This window comes from Erinaceus europaeus, chromosome 9 (genome assembly GCF_950295315.1).
Source record: "Erinaceus europaeus chromosome 9, mEriEur2.1, whole genome shotgun sequence".
Taxonomy (NCBI): domain Eukaryota; kingdom Metazoa; phylum Chordata; class Mammalia; order Eulipotyphla; family Erinaceidae; genus Erinaceus; species Erinaceus europaeus.
Window position 1 is genome coordinate 8,564,287 of NC_080170.1, and position 9,275 is coordinate 8,573,561.

Here is a 9,275-nt window from a genome sequence, read left to right on the forward strand (position 1 = left end):
TGGTCATTCAACTGAGTGTGCTACCACCCTGCCCCAGACTGTTTTTTTTTTTTCTTAAGCTCATTTCTGTTTTGGGAATTATCCAGAGGAAGCAAAAACACCCCTCTAAAAAGATCGGTGAACCTCAGTGTTCACAGCAGCACAATTTGTCCCAACTTGGAGGCCATCCAGATGCTCAGCGACAGATGAGGGGCTAAGAGAGCTGTGGCCTACACATGGTGGAATACTACTCGGCTGTTAAAGTCATCTCCTTTGTCTCATCTTGGGGGGAACTTGAAGGAATTGCTTTAAGTAAGATGAGCCAGAAGGAGAAAGAAAGGCTGATACCAGATGATCTCGTTTCTAGATGGAGCTTAAGAAACAGGGACAGAAGAGGACATCACTGAGTGCAACTTGGGAGGGACAGGGAATAATCTACCATATCACAGGCCTCTGGGGAAGGAGGGCAGGGAGGGAGCTAGGGAGAGGAGGGACTTTGGGGTCCTGGTGCAGGATGGTGGAAAGAATGTTCAGCAGACAGCTGTCACAGCGTGATGAGAAATTGTCCCCATGTGTCAGCAGCTGGACTGTAAGTCATTACCCATTACCCCCCCCCAATAAAATGATAAAGAAGCAAATAAATGCTCAGTGTGGAGGCACTGGCAATCCACATAGCATTTTTAGAGGAAGGAAGCCTGGCGTTGGCCTCTCTGAGGCCTCAGGGAGCACTTTGGGGAGGTGGTCTGTATCCTCAGATGGGGTCCCTCCACCTGGAGGTGCTCTCACCCAGGGGATGGAAGGGTGGAGGGGGGAATCTCACTAGAGATGCTCCTTCAACAATTTAGGCATCGGCTCCACGCCCCCATTTCTCTCCTGACTTCCTTGTAAACAGGCCTTGGAAGCTTTTGCTATCACTATCAGTGCAGGCAGACCAATGCTGTCAGCCTGTGTCACGATTCTCTTGACGCTTTCTGTCACCTGCTCTGTGGTGAGGACACGGAACACTGCTCGGCTCAAACAGAAGGCTCATTTGGTTATGGGGCAGCCTTGCGGTCAATGGCGAGTGCAACGGCAGCAGTGACGCTCGTTCTTGGCTGCAGAGTTTGGACTGGGGGGCGGGGAGGGACGACTGTTCCTGCTGTAGTGGTGTGTGTGTGTGTGTGTGTGTGTGTGTTCTGTCATACGCATCTGCATCTCGTGTGTACACATGCAAGTTCATCTGTGTGTGTCCTGGTGGGTCAGCAGGAACATGTGTCAGTGTGGCAGTCTGATGCTGGATGTCCCCCCACCTCCCCGCCTCTGTCTCTTCATCTGCCTGTGTTTGAACATGTGTTGCTGTTAGGTAATTCTGTGTGTGTTCCCATGTCTGGTCCCATGTCTGTGTGGAGGTACAAACCACGTACTGGGGTACACATAGATCAGGTTAGCCTGTGTGTGTCCATCTCTGAAGAAATTGCAGACTTTTCTGTGTTCCTCTGGCCCCTGAGTCAGGAGAGGGGTGGGGTGGGGTGATGGTCCAGGCCCTCTCTCCCCGTCCCCTTCGCCCCAGTGGTTGGCCCTCATGGTGCCAGCTGTCAGGGTCAGAACACCTGGGCCCTTGGCACCCTGCCTGTCAGCCACTGAGGCTAAACTTTTACCAAGGCCTGAGGCCATGTTTGCTTAACCCCCTGGGTCTCCATGCACATGTGATCTCTGTTCCAGCACCTTCTTCCTGCTGGGTGTGTGTGTGTGTGTGTGTGTGTGTGCACGCACGCGCAGAGTGGGGCAGCGTGGTCCAGGGCTGCTGTGTCCTTGTGTGGAGCTTTCTGCTTCATCGGGGCTGACCTTGCCTCAGCAGAAGTCTAGCCCTGACAGTGGGTTTGTTCACCGTCCTCGACACTTGCATAACCACTGTGCCATTCCCCTCAGCCCCTTCCTTGCTTTTGAGAGCATCATGCCCCAAACTGCATATTTTTTCCTGGACCTGTGCACTTCCTGTAACTGACTCTAACTTAGCACTTTCCCTCAAATTGCACTTTGAAAAATGTCCACAACACTTATGTAAACGTCATTCAAAGCGATGCCGTCTTCCATAATGCAGGCGATGGGAGGTATGAACTTATACTAAAAATTCTTAATATAGGGCCGGATGATAGCTCAGTGGGTAGGGCCCACACCTTAACCACCTGCAAGTTGTATGAGGCCCTGGGCTCCATCCCCGGCACCACAGGGGCCCACCATGGACAGAACCAGGGGGGCTCCATAGAAGGTAGAGTGTCTGGGGGCTTCTCTAAGAATACAGGGCAGAAAATGTGGTCTGGGATTGACCTCTGGGTGTTACCGCACACTTGCAGGACCCTGGGTTCATCCGCCAGCACCCCATTTAAAAAATTTTTAAAAAGGGAACATAGGGGCTGGGCACCCGGTTGAGCACACACAGTACCACATGTAAGGAGGTCGTGGGTTCTAGTCTCCTTTCCCCACCTGTGGGGAGGAAGCTTCGTGAGCAGTGAAACAGGGTTGCAGGTGTCTCTCTTTCTCCCTCTCTACCTCCCCCTCCCCCATTTCCATTTCTCTGTGTCATATCAAATAAAGTAGAAAAAAAAATAAAGGGAAATATAGCCACCAGGAGCGGTGGATTCATAATGCCTGCACTGAGCCCCAGCGATAACCCTGGTGCAATAGGGATAAAAAAAAATTGGGCACATATTTTTGAAAGCATCAGATAATCTGACTCGGCCCGTGGAAGATGGAAATGCCTCAGAAACCCCCTCCGGTCTGGCCTTCTGCTTTCAAGTCCCCAGCCCGATGATCCGGTACCCTCTGTGTGTGAGCGGACAGGGCCAGTCCCTCCGTCAGCCCCTCTGTGTGGCTGCCTGTGTCCAGATGGAAAACACTTCCTTCCTGGGTCGGGGCAGGAGGCCTGGGGGGTGGGGGCTGGGATGCAGACCTGGGAGCTCCCCCATCCTCCCTGGCTGGCTCCTCCCCCAGGACCCTGGGGACTCAGCAGAGCCATTGCCTTGGTGGTCCTGGTACCAATCAGATCATGTCCCTCCCCCACCCACATCTTTGCAGGTGGAGAAGGGAAGGGAGCAGGAGAGGGAGGACAGATGCCTGGACAGATGGGCCTGGCCACCAGCTCTGCCCAGCTAATGAGTTTCCTTCCTGGCCCTCAGGCCAGAGACAGAGAGCATCTGGGCTGATTCCAGGAAGCCTCTAATCAGTCAGGCCTGGGAGGGGCCCGCTTCCCAGGGGAAGAGGGAGCAGACAGACAGAGGGGAACTGGAGACCCCAAAAGGTGGGCAGGAAGGAGAGAGGGGGAGGCTAACCGTGAGGGTGCACCCCAAGCCCACGGGTGCTAGGAGCTTACTGGCCTGAGCCTGGCACTCTCCCCCACAACCCTCACACCATCTGCACCGCTCCTTTTTTTTTTTTTTTGGAGGGGGGGAGCCCTGTGACCCAAGGGAAGGGTCTTCCCGTGCTCCTCAGGGTCCCCGTGCTTTACTCCTCCGCAGCCCTCTGGCCCCACCCAGGCTGTGGTTTGTCTGACACTCTTTCTAGAATGCAAGTCACAGGGGTCATAGTAAGTGTTTATCAAAACCAGACGGAGAGAAACCTGGAGGCGTGGGTGGCAATGAATGTTGCCAGCTCTCTGAGGGTTGAGGGAGGGAGATGAAACCATCCTTGGATGGAAGGTGCTGAAGTCAGGGCCTTCACCCAGACCCTCCTGACCCCAGGCTCCATTTAGGCTGTGAACTCTAAGCAGGTAAGTTACCCAGAGACTCCAGGACAAGCCTCCAGCATGTGCACGCACACACACACACACACACACACACACACACACACACACACACACACATACACACACACCCTCGTAAGATCACAGGTTTGCTTTCATTTTGTAGAATGAAACAGTGTCCAGATGACAAAGGCTGTGAACTGGCACTTGCTTGTGGTGCCCAGGTTCTGGAACCAACAGCCCAGCTCTGAACCCGGCATGCATGATCTGGTGCCTGCCTGCCTGCCTACAAATGAGTCAGTCCCTTTTCTTGCCAAGTCCGGGAAGATGGATGAGGTGACAAAGACGAGCTTTCCTGGGTGCTGTGGGAGTTGGGAAGGGAGCTGCAGGCCACAGGTGGGCTTGAGCAAGTGTGTGCTCTTGGAGGAGAGCAAAACTGACTGTGCAGGAGACAGCTGGGGGGCCTGACACGTGTCACGTGGCCTGGGCCTTGGGGAGGAGGTGAGGTGGGCAGGCCAGGGGAAGGCCTTTGGGAAGCATCCCTGGGCCCTCACGCGGCCGCAGTGTCCAGTCTGAGATCCATGTGTGACCTCTGGTGCCTGGCTTGTGCTCCTCCAAACCGAGGTGTCCTGTGGGGCTTGAGGGATGCCATGGCTTTGCTGACGTGATGACGCCGTAATCTGCTGGTCGCTGACGACTGCTGGTTTCAGTTCTGTAGTGTCACCGGTGACAATGACTTTCACCTGCTCCTCCTTCCCTGGCTGCTGGCGTCTGGTGGAAGTGAACCAGGGCTGCCTGTAAAATGACAGGAGAACATAGGACCCACTGGGAGGTGGCCTGGGTGATGGGGTGGCGCCACCTTCCTGTCATCCATGGTTAATGGGTGCTCCTGGAACCTTTTGGGAAGTAGGGTCTCAGAAATGTAAGGAGGGAGGCCTCTCCTTCCAGCCCTAGGTGTTCCAGGCACTTTCGTCCCTTTGACAAACTGACCCCATCTCGCCTCTGTCTCCCGGGCCCTCGCCCCACAGCTAACCCTGAGCCCAGCAGACAGCTCCTGCTCTGCTCTGTGGCTCGGCACAGGCTCAGCCCGGCCATGGTTCTGCTCAAGTGAGTCCAAACCTGGGAGGCGCCCGAGTCTTGTCATCTTTTTCTGGCTGCATTCTTGGCTCACCAACAAGGCAGGAAACGTGAGCACGCTTCCCTTTCTGCGGGGCCCTGGTGTTATTTTATGTGAGTGGCTCCCACTCGGCAAACATGTTTTCAGTGGCTCTGCTGTTGTTATAGAAAATTCTGGGGAGGGGGTCTGGGGGGGGGGGAGTTGGATGTGGATGGGCCTCCGTTGCCCTGGTAACACCAACAGCTTCTGGGGCTGCTGTGGTGTGATCTGAGTCTCTGACAACAAGGGGTCTTCCACACCGACTTTCTCCCAGCAGCCCCCCTGCCACCCCCAACACACACACACACACATACACACACACACACACACTGCTCCTTTCACGTGCCTTCCTACATGGAATACTCTGGAACAACCTAGCACACTCAGCTGGGTGAAAATGGGGATCTGCCAGTGCCCCTCACCGTGTAGCTGCTGTGTGACACTTTTATGTCAGCCGTCAGGAGTGCCACGCCAGTGCCAGCTTCACAGAACCCCACCCCCGAGCCCCTCACTCCACAGCTCACCCTGAGCCCAGCAGACGGCACCTCCTTTGCTCTGTGGCTCAGCACAGGTGAGGCTCTGTCCTGGCTCTGGTTCAGGGGAGTCCAAACCCGGGGGCTGCCCATGCCTTGTCATCGTTTAGATGGCAGGAAGGTTCCCCTTTTAAAATAAGAGCTGTTGTGCAGAGAAGGCAACAGCCTCTCTCATGATCCCTGGGAGCCAAGAGAACTACAGCTCGTGCCTGAACAGAGGCTATTCCTAGAAATGACTGACAGAGGAGTGACTTGGGCCTCTCAGGCGTCTGTCTTCAGCTGGGCCCTGAGTTGGAGTCAGCCCATGGAGGGCAGCAGGTGGCCCCTGAATCCCCTCCTGTGACCTTCCCCACTCCGCCCACTAGGTAGATGAGGAAACTGACACTTGACGAGACCCATTAAGAGCTCCCACAGAGCACAGCTGGCAGGGCAGCTGGGATGTTTTTGTCCAGAGGCCCGAGATCTTTCTCGAGCTTACAGAGCCATAAGCAACAAGCAGTGGTGGCTGTTACATTCTGTCGGGCATTAAGCCAGCTCCCCCTGCTCCACCCTGCATTCCTGATACTATGGCCTATTTACACAATCATTGTTTTGCCTGAAAGGTCCCCACCCATTCCATTCCTTTGATCTATCTTCCTTCTACCTTGAGACCCTCCCCGCCTGCAGGGTAACATTAATCCCACCAGTTAAAACCCTCCTAACAGTTGCTAAGGAAGTTTCTACCTTCCCAGCCCACTTTTGCCTTTCTCCACCCCCCTTCCTAGCCATTTCCGTTTCTGACTTGCCACTTCCGGTACCATCCTATAAAAGCGTTGTCTCTCTGAACAATAAAGACATTGCATTACCTCGCACCACCTGTTTGGTTCCTGAATCATCTCCCTCACGTGGCTGAGTGAGTAGCAGCCCAGGCTGGCTCTGGCCGAGTTCTCTCCAACCCAGAGAGTACGCATCCGGGAAGAGGCACCCCCATGCTAGCCTGGCAACATTCCAGGAAACAGAGGCTTCAGGCTGGGCCTCCAGGTGCTTGGAGTCAGTCGCCTAAGAAGTTCAAAGCCAGGCCGGAAACTCCAGTCTATTGCCTTCCACTCCTGGCTCACCTGCCAGGCCTTCAGGGCACCTGGAAGCAAGAACATTCTGGGCACCGAAAGGTGCTGCCCAGCCATGAGTAGCATTTTTCAAGCAGGAAGTCTGCTCTGGTTCTAAAACAGGCCCAGAATTCACCATGAAGAGTCCTACTGGACTTGTGGGGTTGGGGAGGGAGAGACCTGGAGTGGGGGCATCTGAGCCCAAGAGGGTGTGGGCAGGCCCCTCAGTGAATCAGGAGCTGTGCGTGGTGGCAGCTTGTGTGTGTCAAGGGGCCCCAGCCTTCCAGGGGATGTCAGTCGGCACTTGGCAGCCCACACACATGTCGTGAGGCCACTGGAGTCCCTTCCATGCCGGCCTGGTGGGAAAGCAGAGCTGTCTAGCCAGAGAACCTTCTGGAACTTCCATGGAGCCAGACACTTGAGGGAGGGGGTCTTCTGAGACATCAGAGGGCAGTGACCTGAAACGCAGCTTGACTTGAGGGTCTAGAAGTTTGGGATCTGATGTCCTAAAGAAGAGCAAAGAAAAATACAAAGTAAGGCAAACTAGAGATGCCCCCACACTTGATGTCTCTGGACCATTCAGACTTTTTAGTGCTACCCTGTGCTTATTTTAAAAAATTTTTTTACTATCTTTATTTATTGGATAGAGACAGCCAAAAATTGAGAGTAGGGGGAGATAATGGAGACAGAGAGACACCTGCAGCCCTGCTTCACCACTTGCAAAGCTTTCCCACTGCAGGTGGGGACTCGGGGCTTGAACCTGGGTCCTTGTGCACTGTAACATGCACTCAACCAGGTATGCTACCACCTGGCCCCTACCCTGTACTTTTTAATTAATTTAAAAAATTTTATTGCCACCAGGGTGATGACTGGGGCTCAGTGTTGGCACTTTGAATCCACTGCCACCATTTTCCCCATTTTATTTCTCTAATTAAAAAAAATATATATTTATTTATTGGATAGAGACAGCCAGAAATTGAGAGGGGAATGGGAGATAGAGAGGGAGAGAGACAAAGAAACACCTGCAGCCCTGCTTCACCATTCGTGAAGCTTTCCTCCTGCAGGTGGGGACCAGGGGCTTGAACCTGCATCCTTGTGCGCTGAAATGTGAGTGCTTAATCAGGTGCGCCACTGTCTGGCCACTCTAATTTTTTTATTAGATAGGACAGAACGAAATTGAGAGAAGAGGGGGAGATGGAGAGGAGGATAGACACCTGCAGACTTGCTACACCGCTCATGAAGCCTCACCTCTGTAGGTAGGGAGCAGGGGCTTGAACCAGGTGCTCTTGCTTGATAATATGTGTGCTTAACTGGGTTCATCACTGCATGGTCCCCCTACCCTGTGCTTTTAATACCCAAAACTGATGTCATGAACTCCTGTCCCGCGTGTATGGGGGTGGGGCTCGCCCACCAGGCCTGAAGGCAAGGAGTCTCCACTTTCCCTCACATGGCTCTTACTCTGAAAGGGACGTGCTTCCTCCGTCACTTCCTGCTGGGAAAGAGACCGACTCCAGGGCTTCTCCCAGACCTGTATTCAACCTCCATTGCAACATGTTCAAGTGTCTGGATTTTGTTTTAAAAATATTTTTATTTGTTTACTTATGTATGTATGTATTTACTTATTCTGGATAGAAATTGAGAAGGGAGGGAGAGACAGAGAGGGAGAGAGACAAGAGAGACACCTGCAGACTGACCTGCTGCACTGCTCATGAAGCTTCCTCACCTGCAGGAAAGGACGGGCGGCCTGAATCGGGGTCTTTGCACCTGAACCTGGTCTTTTGCCAGAGTCTTGTGTGCAGTCAGCCAGGTGTGCCACCACCCAGCCCCTGGACTTGATATTTTTAAAGACTTATTGTTTACTGCCCCGCATGTATGGGGGTGGGACTTGCCCACCTGGCCTGAAGGCAAGGAGTCTCCACTTTCCTTCACGGGGTTCTCACTCTAAAAGGGACATGCTTCCTCCCTGTGAGCTCCGGTGTAAGGTGCTGCCGGAGACAGAACCTGCAGCCTCCCAGGGCCTCAGCAGTGCAAGCTGGTGCTCTGACAGGCTGAGCTCTGAGCACTTTGGTGGCTTCCCCACCGGCAGCCGGAAGCTGAGCGCAGCACCTGTCTCTCAGTGCTGTTCAGAGTCCCTGGCTGGGCCAGTGCTGCCTGGCTCGCTCACTTTCCTGTCTCCCCTCCCCCTCTCTAGACCCTCCTGTGTGTGGTCTGCAGCCAGACTAGACGCTGAGCTGGTGGCCCTGCCGAGCCCTCCCAGCTCCCTGGCCATGCCTGGTCCCCCGCCAGGCGCCTCTCATTACCAGCCGGCCTGTAATTAGACCCAGGGCTGTCAGTGCCCCGCCCTGCCCCACCTCTGAGGGGCCCCTTGCCGGCTGATGACTCCTCTCTGCAGGGACATCCTTGGAAACCAAGCCAGCTGTGTGGGCTCTGCCCTGGGCCCGCCTTCACTTGGGGCCAGACCTGAAGAGCACAGACGGGAGGGACGGAGAGAGAGGAGGTCTGCCCATGTCAAGGTCCGAGACCTCAGCCCTTACCTGCAGGGCAAAGGAAAGAATTGCAGAAGAGGGGCCAGGAGGTAGCACACCTGCTGAAGTGCATATATTACAGTGCACAAAGACCTGGGTTCGAGCCCTCGGTCTTCACCTGCAGGGGGAAAGCTTCACAAATGGCAAAGCAGTGCTGCAGTTCTCTCTCTCCCTCTCTGTCTCTCCCTCTCTGTCTCCTACCCTCAATTTCTCTTTGCTTTATCAAACAAAATAGAGTTGAAAACAAAAGGGAGGAACTTGGAGAGAGCCGCTGCCCAC

At 54.4% G+C, this 9,275-nt stretch overlaps 1 long non-coding RNA gene across 1 annotated transcript; it reads right to left on the reverse strand.

Annotated features, from left to right (window-relative positions):
* Nucleotides 1-3,845: 3,845 nt before the first annotated feature.
* LOC132540133 (uncharacterized) lies at nt 3,846-8,703 on the reverse strand. Its single transcript, XR_009551384.1, has 3 exons — nt 8,166-8,703; nt 6,232-6,977; nt 3,846-4,492 (listed from the first exon to the last, which is right to left on the reverse strand). It is a non-coding gene; the product is annotated as an uncharacterized LOC132540133 (long non-coding RNA).
* Nucleotides 8,704-9,275: the final 572 nt, after the last annotated feature.